Consider the following 23,005-nt stretch of genomic DNA (forward strand, 5'->3'; position numbering starts at 1 on the left):
AGTGGAGGATGTCAGAAGATTATCTCCAAGACCACCGGACACTAGTTTCTGAGGACCATCTACAGAGGAGGAAGTGCGTCACGGATTAAGAAGCTGAAGATTCAGCTGTTCTGTCCATTTACTTCCCTTGTTAAGGGAAAGCTTTCAAAACACAGACACTTCTGTCCCTTTGGGCACAGGCAAAAGGCAATTAAATCGGCCAAGCTAAATTGAAAACAGGTGATCGTGAAGGGCACAGCGGGCTTGAAGCAAGGCTGATGGCTGTGTGGATGTACACAGCGGTGATATCACCAAAGGCTGACTGTCCTTGCCCTGGCTGCCGTCACTGCCCCACAGCCGGAGCTCTACAGTGACTGTGGCAGAGAACTCTCACTTGGACTAGAAGTCCAGGGCGCACTGGCCTCACCGGGGCTCCGGCTGCGGATCCCATCATCCCCCGCAGGACGTCTGGTGAATAGGACGACAGAGCTGGGGTTGAGGTGTCCGCAGAGAGCTTGGATACTCAAGAGGCAGTTGTGAGTGGCTGGTGAGGTTCACCAGTGGAGGTTTAGAGACCTACAACAATTGTAATGTTTCGGTAGCCTCAGGGTAGCTGTCACCAGGCCCCGCCCTTGGCTCGTACCCATTCTGGAGGATGCATAAGTCTGAGAAGTGTGAAGTTCTTATCTCCTCACTGTCCTCGTCATGAACACACTCAGGCTGCTATCCATCTGCAAGAAGGTGGCGTGCTGACGAAGTATGAGGTGCCCAGGCAGAGCGCGGGGTCTGGACAGTCAGCACTGGCCATGGCCTGGCCATGGTGGGCGTGCCTGCCGCGGGGACAGCCAGTTCACCAAGCCCAGCACCTCCACACCCGCACATCAAGCGGTTGAGCAGCTGGTTCAGCTGCTAATCGTTGCGCAACAGCATAGCCACTGCGTATGCGGGTTGACGTCAGGCTCCTCACACGCGGCAGTACCTCCAATTCCCCATGCACATACCAGTCGGCTGCAGGAAGCTCCAAGGCCAGCGCGAAATGCAGGTGTGAGAGCAGCCTGGGCTGGGAGACTCTGCAGAGACATATGTATGTAAGTGTATTTATATGCTTCTCTATTTATATTTTATTTGCATTTTATATGTTATGTATAGCATGTTTTATAGACAGCCCTCTCTGTTGGTCTGCGGCAGGAATGTGGATATTCATTTATTTATGAAATCTAACTACTGCTGTCTCATGCTCTGTCGTGCCTCTTTGGAACTTCCCGAAACATTCATAGCCTCTAGTAGGAGTATAACCTGACACAACTACCGTGGAAAAGCGTGTGTGTGCTCAGTACTCTCCAACTCTTTGCAACCCCAAAGTGTAACCTTGGTGCATAGGTGTACCATACTGTAATTTAAAAGAACGTCTAGCAGTGACGTTTTTAATGACACAAAATTGAGAGAAAAAATACAAAAGCCCATCCACAGTAAAAATTGAATTTCATATGTTCAAACATGGAAAATACAATTTACTTAAGAGTTTTATTTGATATGTTCACAGAATAGGATATAATCCAGTTTGAAAAAAAAAAAAAACACAGAGGTATGTGTGACAAGGTAGATGGATTTTGAAATAGTAATTAAGAGCAAGAGGCATAAGAGAAATGTTGTCTTATGATTTCCAAAAAAAAGTTAAAGGCAGTAAAAGCTTAGTGTAGACAAAGAACAAATTAGCCAAGATGGTGTGGTTAGGCTCTCTCGCCACACGTTTCCCAAATACATGTTTATTATTGCAACAGCTGAGATCACTTACAGCAAAGTCAATGCATATCACGATGTACCCGCTCAGTCAGGGGCCACTTTTGCTCTGTAAATACCTATAAGCTCCACCTGAAAATCCCTTGCTGCTACCTTATGGCTGTGTCTCAGCTGGGTCAATGGGCCAGCTAGGACAGGAGAGAATACAGTGTGTCTGCTGCTGTGGCTGCTGTGCCAGTCAGACGAGAATAAACATATCTCCAGTTCCTTTTCTTCCAGGTTCCTCGCTCTCACCTTGCTTACCCTGTGTTCAGTGAACAGTGAGATACAGCAAGACACTAAGCTATAAATTATATTGTTTAGGAATATATACTTTGTTATATCTGTTCAGGAAAAGAATAAATGAACTGCCACAATGGTCCTGGTAGTGGTTACCTCTAGGAGTTGGAAAAGGAAGATGTTTGTAGGGGTGCAAAGAGGCTTCCAGGCTGTTAGAAATGTTCTAATTTTTGACCTGGATGGTGAGTACATTCCTGTTTGGTTTATAATCATTCTTCACACAACTTGTTTATATTTTATGCATGTTTGTATAAATTTTCATAGTTTAAAGCAAAAAAAAATTTCAAGCTGGGGATTTTTTTTCAGATGCCACATAATTTTCAAAATCTTCTTATACAAGGATCCACAGTGGGCTGCCTGCTAGGGCTGGTATCCATGGTCCTCACAGCCAGACTTCAGGGCATTTCCTGGGACCAGCCACAGACTTCCAGATGCCAGCCGTAGTTACTTTTGACAGTTCATCGAGGAACCCATACCCACCACCCCTAGGAAAAATGCAAAGGTTATTTGAAATGGAAAAAAAAAAATGTGTATGTGCCCTCAGTCGTGTCTCTTTGTGACCCCATGGACTGTGGCCCGCTGGGCTCCTCTGTTCATAGGATTTTCTAGGCAAGGATACTGGAGTGGGTTGCCATTTCCTCCTCCAATGGGATCTTCCCGATCCAGAGATCAAACCTGCATCTCTTGGGTCTCCTGCATTGGCAGGTGGGTTCTTTACCACTTTTCCACCTGGGAAGTCCTAAAGGTCGTTTAGAGCACAGCATATTTATGCATGGTTACCAGATTCCTTCCACCTTGGGAAGGAGCAGGGTAGACCTCTGAGCATTTTTATTTAAAGAGGTTAAGCATTTACCTAAAAGGAATATTTAAGTGATTCCTTTCCCAATGCTTACCCAACTGGACTAACATTTATACTTTTTTTTCCCCACTAAACTAAAAAATGTGTAACTATAAAGAAATTTATATCAGTAACACACAAAATAAATTGCATTTTCTTTGGACATCTAAATGTAGTTAGAGTAAATATTTGACTTAGCAATAAATATATGTGCATTTCTAAAGGAAAAATGGGGAGGAAAGAAATAATCTGCATTGTTTGTAAGTATCTCATTGGAACAGAAGTGGGATTCAATTTAGTCAATAATTAATTGCTGTTGCAGCTAATTCTCTCATCCACTTTGGTTCTCATGGTTGTATAGCTCTTAAATTTGGTGTGGCAAAGTTTTACATATGTACTTTGTTTCTTTAGCTATGGCCTATATGCAGAACTACACTTGATTGCAGTTAGACCTTGTATAGAGAAAATCAAAATATGAATATGTACAGTAATAGTTAAAGTACTGATATTCTTTAATAACACCATTGAAATTGTGAAGTAAAATAATGAAGCAAAGATGCTTATAAGTCTTTGAAGGAAAAAAAAATGCCTGCTTCAATTATTTTGAAATCCCTTATATGACATTCTTTTGTTACTCTGAATAATATTCTAATGTTATTAAAAGTTATAAATAGATTATGAACTAGAATAGAAACCTTCTATAACACATAGTCTGACACAGAATGTAGCTGTTACCACAATGAGATTAGCTCTGCGCATGGCTTATTTCAAAACTCTTCTGAAGCAAGAATCTCATTAAATATAACTTTATACCCTTCATACCATATGAATATGTAAATGAATTAATGAACAAATAGTTTGAAATATTGCCCAGTTTGGAATTTATAGTTCAAAATAATATAGTAATTACTTTAAAATTATCTTAAAAATCCAAATTTTGCCAAAATGTTATATATCCAGCTGCATTACTTTTTTTTTTTTTGGTCATGCAGTAGAGTTCCACAACCAGGGAATGAACCCAACCCATGCTCCCTGCAGTGGAAGCATGGAGTCTCAACCACTGGACCACCAGGGAAGTCCTTTATTTTTTTATTCAGATATAATTGACTTATCACACTGTGTTAATTGCAAGTATGCAACAGTCATTCCCGCTTTTTATGCTTTACAGTATGATCACTGTAAGTCCGGTTGCCATCTGTCACCATACAATGTTATTACAATATCATTGACTGTGTATCCTATGATGTACATCTCACCCTGATGACTGACTTATTTTTTAACTGGAAGCTTGTACCTCTTAACTTCCCTCGTCTATTTCACTAATCTCTCTGACCCTTTCCCCTCTGGCATCCTCTTGCCACCTTTTTTCCTCTGTGTCTGTGAGTCTGTTTCTGTCTTGTTATGTTTGTTATTTGTTTTTAGGGTCTGCTCTTAAATGAGATTGTATGGTATTTGTCTTCGATTTATTTCACTTAGCATAATACCCTCTAGATGAATCCATGACGTTGCAAATGGCAGAATTTGTTTTTATGGTTGAGTAATATTCCTTGTATTGTGCATTTGTGTGTGTTTATAGACAGATAATTAGATAGATAAGTATATATGGCTTCCCCAGTGGGTCAGCAGTAACGAATCTGCCTGCAATGCTGGAGATGCACAGAAAATGTAGGTTCAGTCCCTGATTGGGAAAATCCCCTGGAGTAGAGGACTTCCCTGATGGCTCAGTGGGTAAAGAAGCTGCCTGAAATGCAGGAGACAGAAGAAACAGGGCTTTGATCCCTGGGCCAGCAGTATCCCCTGGAGAAGGAAATGGCAACCCACTCCAGGATTCTTGCCTGGAAATCCCATGGACAGAGAAACCTGACAGGTTATAGTTCATAGAGTATGAACTGTAGCCTATATAGTTCATAGGCTACAGTTGCAGAGAGTATGGTCATTTTAAAAATACTAATTTTTCAAGTCCATGAGCATGACATACTTCTCCATTTGTTTGTATTGTTTTTGAGTCTTTTCATCAGTGTCTTACTGTTTTCAGAGTATAGGTCTTTCACCTCCTAAGATTCCTAGTCATTTTAAGTCTTTTTGATGTAATTGTGAGATTTTTATTCCCTAAATTTCTCTCTGATAGCTCTTTATAGGTATACAGAAACACAACCTATTTTTCTGTGCTAATTTTGTATCCTGCAACTTCACTGAAGTCCTTTATCTAACTCTCATCAGTTCTAATCATTTTTGTTGGTATCTGTTTGGTTCCTCTCCTCTCACAGGCTTTTTTTTTTTTTTTTCTGTGTCTGGTTTATGTGTTGCATGTCTCATTATTTATTCTGAAAGGCAATGGCACCCCACTCCAGTACTCTTGCCTGGAAAATCCCATGGATGGAGGAACCTGGAAGGCTGCAGTCCATGGGGTCGCTGAGGGTCAGACATGAACTGAGTGACTTCACTTTCACTTTTCACTTTCATGCATTGGAGAAGGGAATGGCAACCCACTCCGGTGTTCTTGCCTGGAGAAACCCAGGGACAGGGGAGCCTGGTGGGCTGCCGTCTATGGGGTCGCACAGAGTTGGACAGGACTGAAGAGACTTAGCAGCAGCAGCCATTTTACATAATACATTGTAGCAATTCTGGATGATGATTTTCCTCTCTACTCTCTGGGGCTGTTTTGGTGGTTGTTAGTATTCATATTTGTTTTGTGACTTCATATTTGTTTAGGCTCCTTGGTATAGTGTTTTCCTTGCACCTTTAAGACTTTGGTGTCAGTCCTTTGAGAACATAACATTGGGCATGTGGCCCATGCATAGGATAACAGTGATTTTTACCAGGGCTCTCTTTGACTGTCTTTCTCTGATCTTTCTGATAAGCCATCTGCTTCATTATTACATCCTGCTCATAAGGCTTTATTAATCGCTCATTGATTATCATTTTTAGCATCACCCTACAGCATAAATTGCTCAACAATCTGGTCCAGTTAATTTGGACAGTAATCATTTTTAAGACCAAACTTTAAGGTCTTTTTTTTTCCCTCCCCAGAAGGACTCAACTGTTTCTTTCCATGCTTGTCACTGGAAAATTAGATGGCCAGTGGTTTAGCTTGTCACTCTTAATTAAGAAAAACTGTTATTTTTGAGAGCATCCTTTGGCTTGAACTCATTTCAAGTAAAGAACCTAAAGTAACTCCTTTAGATAAAGCTTCAGAGCTCTCTTCTTAATGGACTGCCTCTTTACCTGGGACCTCTCTGAGCCACCACTCTGGGCTCTGGGTGAGGCAGCACCCTCTGGTTTTCTCAGCTTGCCTCTTGCAGAATGGAATCTCTGCTCTAAGGAGGAGCTAGGGTTAGGGCCATAGGGGCCTCAGTAGTCTCAGCATGCTGCACATAGGGTAGTGCTTCTGTCATATGAATAGGAACTGAGTGGGATAGGGGCCCTTCAACTATTAGCTGGCATTCACCAGGAATTAGCCATTTTAACTTGCAATTGAAGTAGATGAGGAGTCCTGATGGCTTATACCTCCGTGAAATACAGTAACACTTGACTGGGAGCTGAAGGAAAAGGGAACCCCATCGTCTTAGGCCAGACCTGCCTACAGTGCAGCTTTCGTCAAGCTGAGTTTGGTGGGTGGAGAAAAGCAGAAGATTGTAACCCAATGCCTTGTCGCTCACTGTTCTTACTGAGAAAAGTAAAAACTCACTTAACCCCTGAACAATTTTTGTTTCCATTTGCTGTATGCCCTTAGAATGATTTCTAGAGACTTTTCTTTTTTTTTAAGTTTTATGGTTATTATTCAGTTCAGTCACTCAGTCGTGTCTGACTCTTTGTGACCCCATGAATTGCAGCACGCCAGGCCTCGCTGTCCATCACCAACTCCCAGAGTTCAACCAAACTCACGTCCATTGAGTTGGTGATGCCATCCAGCCATCTCATCCTCTGTGTCCCCTTCTCCTCCTGCCCCCAATCCCTCCCAGCATCAGTCTTTTCCAATGAGTCAACTCTTCGCATGAGGTGGCCAGAATACTGGAGTTTCAGCTTTAGCATCATTCCTTCCAAAGAAATCCCAGGGCTGATCTCCTTCAGAATGGACTGGTTGGATCTCCTTGCAGTCCAAGGGACTTTCAAGAGTCTTCTCCAACACCACAGTTCAAAAGCATCAATTCTTTGGCGCTCAGCCTTCTTCACAGTCCAACTTTCACATCCATACATGACCACTGGAAAAACCATAGTCTTGACTAGACAGACCTTTGTTGGCAAAGTAATGTCTCTGCTTTTGAGTATGCTATCTAGGTTGCTGATAACTTTCCTGCCAAGGAGTAAGCATCTATAATTTCATGGCTGCAGTCACCATCTGCAGTGATTTTGGAGCCCCCCAAAATAATGTCTGACACTGTTTCCCTATCTATTTCCCGTGAAGTGATGGGACCAGATGCCATGATCTTAGTTTTCTGGATGTTGAGCTTTAAGCCAACTTTTTCAGCTTTGCTTATTTCACTGAGGAATGGGTTTGCAGGGCTCTTCACCTTGTTATCTTGAAAATGGAGTTCTGTAATCTCATTCTTTAAATTTTTATTTTTTTTATTCCAAGGAAATATGAGGTGAATGTGATATGGACAGATATGTTCAGTTGACTATCTTAATCTAACCCTTTTCATCTCTTTTTGAGACTTTATTTCTTCTTTCCATATCTCCTTTGTTGCCCAGGTGGGAGACATTGATTTGTGTGTCCTGTTACTGGCATTTAAGAGAACCAGGTCCAGAAACACTCTTAATAAACCTGATTTCAAATCCAGCCTTCTCTTACTAGTTGTCTGACCTTAGCATCATATGGGCTGTTTGAATTTCTGCTCCTTCACCTGTAATAAAAGGAAAGAGCACTTAACATGTATTGTCATTAGAGATAATGTAAAATGTTAATGTAGACATCACTTTTAGAAAAAATCGTATTATCTCATCTCAATTATAGGAAATATAAGAGAATGTGGCAGAATTTAGCTTCATTATCTAATAAGCTTCAAACTACTCCTGAGTTTTTAAAAAATCTATACACAGAGCAATTACTGCTTCATTAAAATATTTCAAAAGAATGTAATCAAACCTATTTTTAATTCTTGATGAATCTCTACAGTGCCTTGAATTCTCATGTAAGATGCATTTAAAAGCTTATGATTGGTAAAAAGTAATTTTCTTTTTTGTATTAATGTCCTCAGATATTTTTTTGCTGCTTTTGTATAGATTTAGACAAAAACAGATGATTTTCAAATTCTAGTACCAGAGGGTTTCATTTCAGAAACTATTACTATTTAATCCCACAGTGACTGATTCCTGTATCTGGAGTGCTGGATTTACTTAAAGGCTTATAACTTCAGCATTTTCCATAATGTTAAGAAATGCCATGCTGTTGTATTAAAATTGTACCGATTATTGCCTCATTTATTTGAAATCTGAAAAAATTTACATGTGGATTGTGTGAAAATTTACCTTTGCTATTTTTTTCTAAAAATTTGTCAGTGCAAAACCTAGTTGAGAACCCTACAATTATGTTTAATAAATTGCTATATTTAATAAACATGCTTTTAGTAGAGGGAAGCATCTCCCCACATATTTAGACAAGTGACAAATTATACATTTCTAAAAATATGGAGTATAGGAAAGGTCTTCAGGACCTTGCCTAGCAATGCCTTCTTACCTTAGTTGTCTGAAAGCTGGAATTTACTCTATTATACAGGTTTTTCTGTAGTTTTAAAATGGTGTATCAGCAAATCTTTGCAGATTTTTCAAGATCCTTTAGTGATGGAAATTGATGTTTGTAGAAATTCTAAGAATTCATCCTTCTTCAACCTTTGAACTTTTTTGATTTTACAAATTCCTATATGTTTCATTAACTCAAACAAAGGGTCCTGTGATGGTTAATTTTATGTCCATTTGATTAGATGCCAGTAACAAGACGAAACACTAGTCTGGATATTGCTATAAAGATATATTTTTAGATGTTATGAATCTATTTTTAGATGAAAATATTTTTTAATTCAGTAGGTTACTCTCAATAATTTGAGTGAGCCGTGTCCAAGCAATCAGAGACACTGAAAGAAAATAGACTGTGCAAAGTTCCCTGTGTTATACAGTTTCCTGTCTTTGGGAAAAGAATTTAAAAAGAGCGGATATACGTGTGTGTATAAATGATTCACTTTGCTGTACAGCAAACACAACAATTTAAATCAACTAAATTACATTTTAAAAAAAACAAATCAGACAGATCTCTGAGGAAGAGTTTTGCCTCCTGACTGCCTTTGATCTTGAGCTGAAGTATCAACTCTTCCTGGTCTCCAGCCTGCTCTGCAGATTTTAGATTTACTGGTCTTCACCTGAACCAATTTCTTAAAACAAATTTCTCAATCTTGCTCTCTCTTTTTTCAGTCTGGAGAGCATTTAGTTTATTTTACTCAGTATCTCACCCTCACTATTTTTACCATATTAACATCCCTTATGTACAGCTCTTACCTTAATATTTGTCTTCAGTCTATTTAACTTTTATTTAAAGACCAAAATCACATATCATAAATAGAGACTAACCACAAAAATTAATTAAATCAAAGAAAAGAGTAGTATTACATTCTAGAAATTGGGCTTTGTATTGAGGTTTGTGTCCTTTTTTTAAAAATTTATTTAATTGGAGGCTAATTACTTTAATTGGAAGGACTGATGTTGAAGCTGAAACTCCAATACTTTGGCCACCTGATGTGAAGATCTGACTCATTTGAGAAGACCCTGATGCTGGGAAAGATTGAGGGCAGGAGGAGAAGGGGGGATGACAGAGTATGAGATGGTTGGATGGCATCACCGACTCAATGGACATGGGTTTGGGTGGACTCCGGGAGCTGGTGATGGACAGGGAGGCCTGGTGTGCTGTGGTTCATGGGGTTGCAAAGAGTCAGACATGACTGAGCAACTGAACTGAATTACTTTAAATATTATAGTGGTTTTGCCATACATTGACATGAATCAGCCATGGGTGTACATGTGTCCCCCATCCTGAACCCCCCTCCCACCTTCCTCCCCATCCCATTCCTCAGGGTTGTCCCAGTGCACCAGCTTTGAGTGTCCTGTTTCATGCATTGAGCTTGGACTAGTGGTCTGTTTCACATATGGCAATATACAGGTTTCAATGCTATTCTCAAATCATCCCACCCTTGCCTTCTCCCACAGAGTCCAAAAGTCTGTTCCTTTTGTCTGTGTCTCTTTTGCTGTCTCGCATATAAGATCATTGTTACCATCTTTCTAAATTCCATATATATGAGTTAATATATCATATTGGTGTTTTTCTTTCCAACTTACTTCAGTCTGTTTAATAGGCTCCAGTTTCATCCACCTCATAGAACTGACTCAAATGTGTTCTTTTTAGGAGCTGAGTAATATTCCATTGTGTATACTTACCACAGCTTTCTTATCCATTAGTCTGCCAACAGACATCTAGGTTTCTTCCATGTCCTAGCTATTGTAAACAGTGCTACAATGAACATTGGGGTACATGTTCAATTCTGGTTTCCTCGGTGTATATGCCCAGCAGTGGAATTGCTGGGTCATATGGCACTTCTATTTCCAGTTTTTTAAGGAATCTCCACACGGTTCCCTATAGTGGCTGTACTAGTTTGCATTCCCACCAACTGTGTAAGAAAGAGGGTTCCCTTTTCTCCACACCCTCTCCAGCATTTATTGTTTGTAGACTTTTTGATAGCAGCCATTCTGACTGGCATGAGATGGTACCTCATTGTGGTTTTGATTTGCCTTTCTCTGATAATGAGTGATGTTGAGCATCTTTTCATGTGTTTGTTAGCCATCTATGTGTCTTTTTAGAGAAATGTCTGTCTAGTTCTTTCGCCCATTTTTTGATTGGGTTGTTTCTTTTTCTGGTATTGAGCTGTATGAACTGCTTATGTATTTATGAGATTAATTCTTTATCAGTTGGTTTGCTATTATTTTCTCTTCTTCTGAAGGCTGTCTTTTCACCTTGCTTATAGTTTCCTTTGTTGTGCAGAAGTTTTTAATTTTAATTAGATCCATTTGTTTATTTTTGCTTTTATTTCCAATATTCTGGGAGGTGGGTCATAGAGGATCCTGCTATGATTTATGTTGGAGACTGTTTTGCCTATGTTTTCCTCTAGGAGTCAATCTCTTTTTCTTCCTCAGTATCTTTTTGTCTCTCTCTCTCCCCCTCCCTCCTCTCTCTCTCTCACACACACATACACACATACCCCTAATTGCTTTTGTTTCTCTGGAGAACCTTTACTGATACAGTTCAGTTCAGCCACTCAGTCGTGTCTGACTCTTTGCGACCCCATGAATCGCAGCACACCAGGCCTCCCTGTCCATCACGAACTCCCGGAGTTCACTCAGATTCTCGTCCATCGAGTCAGTGATGCCATCTAGCCATCTCATCTATCGTCCCCTTCTCCTCCTGCCCCCAATCCCTCCCAGCATCAGAGCCTTTTCCAATGAGTCAACTGTTTGCATGAGGTGGCTAAAGTAATGGAGTTTCAGCTTCAGCATCATTCCCTCTAAAGAAATCCCAGGGCTGATCTCCTTCAGAATGGACTGGTTGGATCTCCTTGCAGTCCAAGGGACTCTCGAGAGTCTTCTCCAACACCACAGATCAAAAGCACTAATTCTTTGGCTCTCAGCCTTCTTCATAGTCCAACTCTCACATCCATACATGACCATTGGATAAACCATAGCCTTGACTAGACGGACCTTAGTCGGCAAAGTAATGTCTCTGCTTTTGAATATGCTATCTAGGTTGGTCATAACTTTTCTTCCAAGGAGTAAGCGTCTTTTAATTTCATGGCTGCAATTACCATCTGCAGTGATTTTGGAACCCCCAAAATAAAGTCTGACACTGTTTCCACTATTTCCCCATCTATCTGCCATGAAGTGAGGGGACCAGATGCCATGATCTTCGTTTTCTGAATGTTGAGCTTTAAGCCAACTTTTTCACTCTCCTCTTTCACTTTCATCAAGAGGCTTTTTAGTTCCTCTTCACTTTCTGCCATAAGGGTGGTGTCATCTGCATATCTGAGGCTATTGATATGTCTCTCGCAATCTTGATTCCAGCTTGTGCTTCATCCAGTCCAGCATTTCTCATGATGTACTCTGCATGTTAGTTAAATAAGCAGGGTGACAATATACAGCCTTGATGTACTCCTTTTCCTATTTGGAACCAGTCTTTTGTTCCATGTCCAGTTCGAACTGTTGCTTCCTGACCTGCATACAGATTTCTCAAGAGGTAGGTCAGGTGGTCTGGTATTCCCATCTGTTTCAGAATTTTCCACAGTTTATTGTGATCCATACAGTCAAAGGCTTTGGCATAGTCAAGAAAGCAGAAATAGATGTTTTTTGGGAACTCTTGCTTTTTCCATGATCCAGCGGATGTTGGCAATTTGATCTCTGGTTCCTCTGCCTTTTCTAAATCCAGCTTTAACATCTGGAAGTTCATGGTTCACGTATTGCTGAAGCCTGCCTTGGAGAATTTTGAGCATTACTTTACTAGCATGTGAGATGAGTGCAATTGTGCGGTAGTTTGAGCATTCTTTGGCATTGCCTTTCTTTGGGATTGGAATGAAAACTGACCTTTTCCAGTCCTGTGGACACTGCTGAGTTTTCCAAATTTGCTGGCATATTGAGTGCAGCACTTTCACAGCATCATCTTTCAGGATTTGAAATAGCTCTACTGGAATTCCATCACCTCCACTAGCTTTGTTTGTAGTGATGCTTTCTAAGGCCCACTTGACTTCACATTCCAGGATGTCTGGCTTTAGATTAGTGATCACACTATCATGATTATCTTGGTCATGAAGATCTTTTTTGTACAGTTCTTCTGTGTATTCTTGCCACCTCTTCTTAATATCTTCTGCTTCTGTTAGGTCCATAGCATTCCTGTCCTTTGTTGAGCCCATCTTTCCATGAAATGTTCCCTTGGTGTCTCTAATTTTCTTGAAGAGATCTCTAGTCTTTCCCATTCTGTTGTTTTCCTCTCTTTCTTTGCATTGATCGCTGAGGAAGGCTTTCTTATCTCTTCTTGCTGTTCTTTGGAACTCTGCATTCAGATGCTTATATCTTTCCTTTTCTCCTTTGCTTTTTGCTTCTCCTTCTTTTCACAGCTATTTGTAAAATTGCAGTAGGTCCACATCAAAAGATCCAAGAAAGTGGCCACGTTAAATGATTTATTTTGTGATTTTTTTTTCCTAGTATAATGCAGCTCCTTTACTGCTTCCCCATATTTTACAGTATGACCTAGAGGAGATATAATACTGATACAAGCACAAGCCTTTTGCTAGAAATTGTGACTTGTTTCAACCTTCTCTTTGTCCAATAAACTCTTATTAACACAAAGATTACTGAACTTCCTCCCTGCTAGAAGTTTTGGTTCAATATATTGAAAGAAGGACTTCCCAAATTTGCCTTTAATTTCTAACAAGTTTCCCTGTTATGCTGACCCTGCTAATTTAAAGACCACACTTGAGAAAATCTCCTCTAGAGACTGTGGGCTACAGTCCATGGGGTCGCGAAGAGTCAGAAGTGACCGAAGCGACTTAGCAGCACACACTGCTGATTCTACTTTCCATACCTAGCAGCTAGTTCTTCCTTGAAGGGGGTAATGGGCGGTACATTGTTTGTCTACTTCAAATATCAACACAAGTCCTCTCTGGCTTTCTTTGCCTTCCTCTCATTCAGAAAATGGCTCCTGCAGTAGCAAGTATTACATGTCATGCAGAGCACCAAGGGAGAGGAGAAGCAGTGATGTCCATCTCTTTTATCAGGAAATAAAAAGGTTTCCTAGAAACCACTGAGCATATTTTGCTTATGCTTCACTTACCAGAAAGTAATCACATGACTAGATCTGTAGAGGCTGGCAAGGTAAATAGTTTCTGTCTTTAGTGTCTACAATGGAGCAATGAAAGGGAAAGATGATTGGGATGGATATGGGATTCTAAGAAGGTCTTTGTCACTCATTTTGCTAATCACCTAAAATATCTACCAGTGACTTTCCTAGGTACAATATGTTAAATCCCATAAAGATGTGCAAAATCAGTAGTTATTCCCAACCCCCAGAGAAAAGCCTGAAAACTAATTTTTTCTTTTTATCTCTCTCTCTTGTTTTTTTTTTTTTTAACATTTTCCTCAGTCATTGTCCTGACACCAAGAATTAATAATCTTACGCTTTAGAGAATTTATTGGAGCAGCAAGCAAGGAAGTTTCCTGGTATTGTATGTAGAGTGCAGTTTTACTAAGAACATGTTCATGTTCCTATTATAGAAAAATAGCATTTACTAAACTTAGTATTTTTATTTTTCCTTTAGAATCCAAATAAGTTTTCTTATCTATCCTGATAAAATATAGGCAGGTACCTCACAAATGAGACATGAACTAAAGATTACAGGGGCTGTAATTTATATCAAAGCCAAACCAACAGGACTCCTGTCATCTCCTTTCCAAAGCAATATTATCCCAATGGATGTGCTATTTCACTATAAACCAAGGAGTTCATGCTCAAATATGCAGCTGCCAGCTCACAATTTAACATAAAATGTCTTAAGGAAGCAAGAAAGTAGGTGGGAAAGAAGCTCTACAAATCTCGGGAATCCCTTCTTTTCTTAAGTAGCAGACATTGTGCTAATAAACAAATGAAGATGAGTAATGACTGAGTGAATTATAATAATGCAGATTGTCAAGTGGATACATCATAACTAAAAATAAGGACCATGCTTTCATAATTGCTGAAGTGGATAGGAAGGAGGAGGAATCTAATTATCTTATTTCTATAGCTTGTCTGATTGAAATTTAGCTATATTCAAACTCACTTTCCTATAAATATATTTCTAGGTCAAACTTGACCTAGCATTTGAATTTTTTTTTTTTCTGAAAACATGTAGGGATTGTATAGAACAGCAGAATAATGTCAGAATTGTAACACAAAAATTATTGTGATAAGAACTATGTTTCTAATAGCAGTGTGTATATACCTTCTCAAAATAATTTAGATAGCTCTCTTTTATGGGGTGCTTTTAGAAATTGTTAGAAAAGTAAATGCTTTGATATTCTGGAAAAGAATATACTGTTTTCATAATGAAATTGTAAAATGTTTCTCTGCAACTTTAACAACCAAAATTGACCAATCAATTAGAAGCTTTGAATGAACTGACTTCCAGGAGGCAAAATAAGTAGTGATTTTAAAAACTTGTTATTTTAAATAAAAACAGTAGAGGACTCTAAAAATGATGAAACAATCAACTGCTAAAGCTAATTTGATTGAGTCTCAACTAGGTATGACACATTTTACACACATTATCTCATGTATAAAAGAAATATGGAAGCTATGAATATATTATTAAAAACTAGCTATTTATGAATAACTTTCCACACAATATTATTTATCCTTTTAAGCCATTCCTTGACTATTTTTTTTATTATTTCTCAATAAAAATTCCAAAGAGGCAATTTAATCACTTACAGAAAGATTTCAAACATATATTCTCTTGGTGTTATTTCTTTAGGGAATAGTGTTCTCTTCTTTCAATATTGATTTATGTGTTAATTTTTTTTCTGCCATGGAACATCAATGGATATATTATTCAAGGGGCTATATCTCTAAATTATATTAGAATAGAATTTATCTACTTTCATAATTAAAGTTCCAGGAGATATTTTTCACAGGAATAGAAATATAATTTTTAATATCCATCTTAATGCTACTACAAATAATTGCATTATTTTCCTAATGAACTACTATCACCAAGCCTCCATGTTCAAATAACTATATTAATTTTGACAGTATTAATTTTGTGTACATATTTCACTCAGGTAATTTTCTAAATAGAGGATACATTTACTCAATATGGAAAATATGTTTTGAGTGTTGTTTTTAAGGTGCAGTTTTAAATTTGATAACTAATAAGATGGAATCAATTGACTAATGTTTAGCAACCTCACTCTCCCCTACTATAGATGATTAGGGAGCAGCAAGATGGCTGAACATCTGAATTTCTTATTTTTTTTTAATTTCTTCAGAGTTCCCAAAGGTATATATTAAAATACAGAAATGACAAGTTTAGAGCCACAAACACACACAGAACTCAAGATAAGTTCATGTGAAAGGAATTAATGGCAGCATAACCAGAGTTGTAATGTTAAATATTTCTGCAATGTGAGAGGCAGCATATTGTTATCATGGGGGCACAGACTTGGAGCAAGATTACCTGAGACAAAACTAGGCTCCACTCACCATCTGCATGCCTGTAGGCAATCTGGTGCCTCTCTATCAATGTGGAACCTTACCATAATATACTTAATATACTACTGACTTAAAGCATTAACACAACTTTCCAAGGGACCTATTTTATTAATAAGAGCCCAGTTTAAGCCCAAGGACAGTTGAGTTTGAATAATAAAGCATGGTTAAATATTTCAAAGTGTGAAAATAATTTTTAATTTTATGATATTAATGAGTGCATAGTAATTTATGTATTTGACTCTCTTGTGTCTGTTCTTCAAAATTCATCTCTTCATTTTCCATCTCTTCTCTCTTTTAGCTATAATCTGACACAGAGGCAGGGCAAAAAGGAAAATTCACACTCCTAGAACATTTCTTAGAAACAGAAGCCCTGTGAACATCATAAATAACTTTTACAATTAGAATATTAAGAAAAATATCTTAACCACAAAAACCAGAAGCTAGTCCCATTCTGTTTTTATTACCTTCCTAAGGTAAAAACAGAAATATTAGGATTATATACAAAATATATATAAAATGAAAGACGGAATGCATCCTTTCATTTTCCTCTACCCTTGTGTTTTCATTCCGCTTACACATAATACTGTTTATTAAACGAAGAGGATGTTTTGTCAGCTTTTATTTTTCACCAACCACTCTCAATTAGCACGTGACACAACTAAAAGCACTGTCAGATGGTATTAAAGATAGGCAACATTCTAAATGAGCATAAATTGAACAATTTAATTATCTGCCACCAGTATTATCAGTGTGCCTCTGTTGTGCTTTTTCCGTTTCCCAGAAACAGCTGCCTATCCAATTATTTCTATCTGTGGAATCTCAAGACGCAGTTTCCTAATATCGTAGTTACTGGACAACCGATATAGATACTTTCCCTAGTTTATGAATGAACCCTAAAAAAGATTATTCAGTTAATCATGGAGGGGTTTAAGTAAAATCAGTTTGTTTTAGAAAATGATTTAATGTTGAAGGGTTGTTTAGAAAATGATTTAATGTTAAAGGTAGGCGTTCAGGTTAGCTTTAACAAAGTGTACATATCTATTTGCTTCCTCTTATAGAAATGAGTGAAACAAAGATAAATAGATGTATTAACTATAAAAGTCTATGGCTCAAGGAAAGGAGTTGTTATTTGTGCTGGGGAAGTGAAACAGTTTTTACACTAAAAACTATACTTCTATGTATGAGTGTATACATACACACATGTATAAAATCACAGCACTATATAATTGCAACTTCACTGTGGGAATTAGCTGTAAAAAAAAATATGGGGTCTTTGATACCCTGAGATTGGCACTGAGAAAATAATATTCTAAAGAAGAGACAATTATAAAATATACTGTTTGATCTTATTGTGGAAAAACTAGTGTTGGGATGGAAGAAAGTATAACTGGTTTTAAACGTTTTACATAGATTGACAAATTTATACCCTCAAGACTGCCACAAACAGTGACTTTATAAATCTTTTTTGGTCTTAATGGTTCTGTTCTGACAGATCAGTGAGCGTGAGGGGTGAAGAGAGTAATGAAACTTCAAATACCTTAGTAGTACGGTCACCTTTAGTAGCCCTTTTATTCTATTACCTTCTGCATTTAGCAAGAGGTTGCTTACAGAGGTAGAAAATGCTTATTTTCTCTAAGACTCAATTAATTGTTTTGCTCAGTGATTAGGTGTGATTAGATGTTCTCTTAGTACCTTTATATTTAAACTTTGTGGTTAAAAAACAAAATAGAAAATAACCACAGATCCAGAATATTCTACAGACACACAGACATCAATACTAAAAATTACTTGAAGAGATAAAAAGGGAGGGGAAAACCAAAATCTGTGCACAGGGAAGTCTTGGGGGTATGAATTAAAAAGTAATTTCTGTTGTATTCTCCTTTTCTCATATTCAAACTAGTAAGACATAAATGTATTTCAGGGGGTTTCAAACTGACTGGAACTTAAATAGTATCCATACAGAATCATTCATGGATGAGAAAACCATAACCTAAAGAGGATTAAATAGATTAAAGCATGGGTTTATCACTAATCTTTTCATTAATTCATTTATCATTCACTTAAATAAACACTAAATACTATTGCATAGAACACTTTGTTAAGCACTAGAGAACAAATACAAATATGCCATTGATCCTGCCTTTGAGAATATTTTATGTTCTTGGAAGGAAAAGCAAATTTCCTCCAGCAAATGTCTCATAATTAAAAAGACAAAGTTGTTCATAGTTAAAAATGTTCTTTGATTTAAATATGTGCATATATATATATATATATATTAATATGAGAGATCATTGTAAGTTCATCAATTTTAGAAAGCATGAAACTAGTATAAAATGTTCCAACAAAGAATAGTCCAGTCCCAGATGGCTTTCATAATGAATTCTCTCTAACATTTAAGGAAATAAATGCCAATTCTATTCAAACTCTTTCAGGAAAATAGAAGATGAAGAAATAATTTCCAACTTATTTCATGAGGTCACTATCAACCTAATATCAAAGCTCAACAAATACATTTCAAGAAGTAAATGTTATAGACCAATACTTTTTATAAGGATGCACACAAAAATCCTCAATAAAATATTAGCAAAATCAAATCCAGTAACATGTATAAAGTCCAGTACATCACTACTAAGTTGGACTCACCTCAATAATGTAAGATTAGTTTGACATTTAAAATCAATCAGTGTAATTCACCATATTCACAATATAAAGAAGAAAATATATGACCATTTTAATAGATGCAGAAGTATATTTGACAAAATTCAGCACCAAGTCATTTTTAAGACTTTAAGCCACATGCAAAAAAAGAACTTCTGCAAACTTCTAACAGCCATTTATAGGAAATCTGCAGCTAGCCTCATAATTAAGGGTGAATATTTGGTATTTTCTCCCTAGGATTAGGAATATAGCAAGGATGTCTGCCCTTCCTGTTACCATTCAACTTTAATATTGGAGGTCCTAGCTATTACGATAATGAAAAGAATATCAAAAAGGCATAATGGTTGACAAAAATTATGTAAAAAAACTTCATATTTCAGTAAAACATGATTGTTTACATAGGAAATCCTCAAGGACTTAAAAGTAATGGGTTATCAAAGTGGTACAAGGTTAATATATAAAACTTTTGCATCGTTATATAACAAAGAAAAAAATTGGAAAATTAAATATTCTGTTTAAAATAGTGCCAAAATATAATGTACAAATAATTGATTTAATCAAATATAAGCAAAGCTATACACAGTAAAAACTATATTACTGATAGAAAGTAAAGAAGACTTAAATAGAGATATTCCCTATGTTCATGGATTGGAGGAGTTAGCATTGTTAACATGTTAATTTTCTTTAAATCCATCCATAGAACTAACCCAATCTCAGTCAAAATATTAGTATTTTTTGGTAGCAATTAATAAGTTGATTTATAAATTTATGAAAATGCAAGCATTTCAGAAGAACCAAAGTCACTTTTTAAAAAGAAGGCATACCTTACCTGACTTTAAGATTTGCTATGAAGCTCCAATACTATGGTCACCTAATGCAAAGAGCTGACTTATTGGAAAAGACCCTGATGCTGGGAAAGAATGAGGGCAAGAGGAGAAGGGTGTGACAGAGGATTAGGTGGTTGGATGGCATCACTGAGTCAATGGATGTGAGTTTGAGCAAACTCCGGAAACAGTGAAAGACAGGGAAGCCTGGCATGGTGCAGTTTGTGGCATGGCAAAGAGTAGACATGACTTAGCAACTGAACAGCAACAAATGAAGCTACAAGAGTCAAGACAGCATGGCTCTGATGAAATAATAGACATATCCAACGGTTAACAGAACAGAATAGTGAATCCAGAAGAAAATCTGTGCATATATGATCAGTTGATATTTGTCAATGGTCCCAAAGCAATTCAATGACTGAAAAAAAAATCTGTAACAAATAGTGTTGGAACCACTGGATAGCCCTGAAGAAAAAGAAAACATTAAACCATATCATATATAATACACAAAAGTTCTCTTGAAATGCCTCACAATTATAGTGGTAAAAATATAAAACTTCCAGCAGGAAAAATCTTTGAAAATTTCTGTTAGCTATTGTTTTCTTAGATAGAACATAAAAAGCATGAACCACAAAGAAAAACTGAAAAATTCAACTTCATGAAAATTAAGAGAGTTAGCTTTTCAAAAGACACCTTAAGATAATAAAAAAGCAGCACATATAAATGTGAAAATATATGCAGCAATAAGTAATTAGAAAGTGATTCACCATAGTGCCAAAAACATAATTTGAATAAATATATGGTTGAGCAATAATAAAAATTTATAACTTAATAATGAGAACAAGCCAGTTACAATGAGCAAAAAGGTTTGAACAGATTTCAAAATAGAAAATTTTTGGCAAATAGACTCATGAAAATATACTTAATAAAAGTCATAAGGGAAGTATAACTCATAATGAGTTATCACTATCCATTGAAGTGGCTAAAATAAGTAATATTGACAATACCAAGTGTTGGGATGGGTGTGAACAACATATTTAACTTTTCAAAATGTAGAAGTGGAATAGCCATAAAACTATAGAAGTTTAAAATATTAAATACCTATGTGCCTTATGCAACAGCACTGTTGCACTCCTAAGAATTTTCCCAAGTGAAGTTTTCCATATAGATTTTTATGTGAATATTCATATCAGCTTTATTCACAATAGACAAAAATCCTAATCACAAAGATGCTGTGTTAAAAGCACAATAGGGGAAAGGGGCCTTTCTTTCTTCATCTTGTTCACCATGAGTTGGCTGAGCAGCCCTTATACCTTGGTGTTTGAGAACATTTACTCCTGGGGCATTCTGTTTGGAAACTGACCAGATATATCTTGGATGAGATCATGATGTGGAAGATACAGGTGGTGGTTTTGCTAGTTCAGAGCAGCAAAATGACCCACCACCGAAGTAGAAAACATCTGAAAACAGGATGAAATACTGTGAAATAGTGGCCTGAGTGGCATGTTGCAATGAGAGCCTTTGACAAGTTAACTGGAGGAGACGAGCTGAGGTCAGAGAAGCAAAGAGCAGAAGCAGGTCCAAGTTGGACTGATTACATGTAGCAGATGGCATGTGCAGCATACCTTAAAAGAGGATTGAAACCCTCCTTATCAGAGTAATGGGGAATCAGATTAGTACATTAACAATAATATCAATATTTTACTCTAGTAGATAAATTTGGGAAACTTTATGTTAATTAAACATACAAGAGGATTCCTAGCAATAGTCACAAAAATTAGGATGCCAGACAGAAATGTATGCATCTTGTCTCTCAGTGAAGGTCTTGTAAAGTTGGGATACCAGATGTAGGGATCAGGAAGAAGATTTAGATTCTAAGTTCCCTCGCGATTGTGGGTCATTATGCTAGGGGTGGGCTTTATGGCAAAATTGAGTCCCAGCCTCTCCTCTCTGTTTCAGTGTGATTTTCTTCTCATTTGCCTTGTGTGTAGTTGTCACTTAGCCAGTCTTTATTTATTTTTTTAAAGAGGCAATTGTTCCATATTGTAACTATAGAGGCAGCGTGTCTGTGGGAGAGGTAAGTTAAGGATCTTCCTATATCACCTCTTGAACTGAAACCTCCTTTCCAACCTCTGCATCCCTACCTCTGCATCATCTGATTTTGGTGGCCATTGAGGTTTACGCTTGCTCATGGTTCTTTCCCCCAAGACAGGGACCAACAGAGGAAAAAGTCCTGAAACAGCTACTACTACCAGGACACAGCAAAAGTAATAGGCCCAGGAGCTCAGTCTTTCTGTGAAGGAGGCCGATTAGCTAATCATGATGACTGCAGCCTGAGGGGCAGGCTTCTAATTAAATATGTACCTAATGGCAGACTGTAGTTCTTTCCAGAGACTTAAGAGAGGGGTACTATCTTTACACTCATCCTCTGTCATGCTCCAGAGCACCAGTGTTTCCTGAAGGGGAGCTTTATATGCATCTGAAGCCTGGTTTGTAGCTCTAGCACCCTGTTTCATATAGCTGACACTTAGAGGACACCTCTTGATCACCTGACTCTGATGACCAAGGGGACTAAAATTCCTGGATTCCAGGGGCTGTGGCAATCAGAGAAACAGTTATTGGTTGGCTACCACCCCAGGGCAGTGCGCCACATGGACAGTGGATGGAGACAAACCACCAAATCCTTTTGTGAAGAAGGCCTCTGCTTGTCCTAGTGCTTTGGCCTGAGGAGCAGGCTTCAGATTTAGCATACACTTAGTGGCTAGTCAAGGCTATGGTTTTTCCTGTGGTCATGTATGGATGTGAGAGTTGGACTGTGAAGAAAGCTGAGCGCCAAAGAATTGATGCCTTTGAACTGTGGTGTTGGAGAAGACTCTTGAGAGTCCCTTGGACTGCAAGGAGATCCAACCAGTCCATTCTGAAGGAGATCAGCCCTGGGATTTCTTTGGAGGGAATGATGCTGAAGCTGAAACTCCAATACTTTGGCCACCTCATGTGAAGAGTTGACTCATTGGAAAAGACTCTGATGCTGGGACGGATTGGGGGCAGGAGGAGAAGGGGACGACAGAGGATGAGATGGCTGGATGGCATCACTGACTCAATGGATGTGAATCTGAGTGAACTCTGGGAGGTGGTGATGGACAGGGAGGTCTGGCGTGCTGCAATTCATGGGGTCGCAAAGAGTCGGACACGACTGAGTGACTGAACTGAACTGAGTGGCCTATAGATCTGCTCTAAAAGGAATATGGACTGTATATACTGTCTCCTTCTGCCTTGCTCCAGCCTACTGATATCTCTGAGAAAAGAACTTATACTCATTTTGAGCCCCATTTTTTTTTTTTTTTTGACTGCTGT

This window comes from Oryx dammah, unplaced genomic scaffold (genome assembly GCF_014754425.2).
Source record: "Oryx dammah isolate SB20612 unplaced genomic scaffold, SCBI_Odam_1.1 HiC_scaffold_3, whole genome shotgun sequence".
Taxonomy (NCBI): Eukaryota; Metazoa; Chordata; class Mammalia; order Artiodactyla; family Bovidae; genus Oryx; species Oryx dammah.